The sequence below is a fragment of the Octopus sinensis genome, linkage group LG2, assembly GCF_006345805.1.
Source record: "Octopus sinensis linkage group LG2, ASM634580v1, whole genome shotgun sequence".
NCBI classification, from domain to species: domain Eukaryota; kingdom Metazoa; phylum Mollusca; class Cephalopoda; order Octopoda; family Octopodidae; genus Octopus; species Octopus sinensis.
This window is the reverse complement of record NC_042998.1, coordinates 171,274,417-171,274,774: the sequence shown is the minus strand read 5'-3', so window position 1 is coordinate 171,274,774 and position 358 is coordinate 171,274,417.

The window sequence follows — 358 nt, the reverse complement described above, 5'->3', positions numbered from 1 at the left end:
GCTTTCACGAAAAAGAGGTAACAACCGCCATATTTCAATAGAGGAGATTTGCCATTATTCAGATTATCGTTTCTTAAAATACCGGATAATTTTACATTGTATGCAATCTGATATCGCAGTTTTTCAGTTGAAGACTTTACGGGTCTTAACACCAAAATTAGTTCGCAAGGCTATATTTTTTTCAAGGCATAATTGTTTCTGCTATCCAAAATGTCAATGTAATATTCTCATTTTTCTTTATTTTCCCATTTTTGTGTATGAGCAGTTGAATGTTAAATAAACATGATGTTGCAAGCCTGATATTTAAAGCATGGTATTTAAGTAATCGTAAATAAGAGCATCAGTACGTAATTCAAAC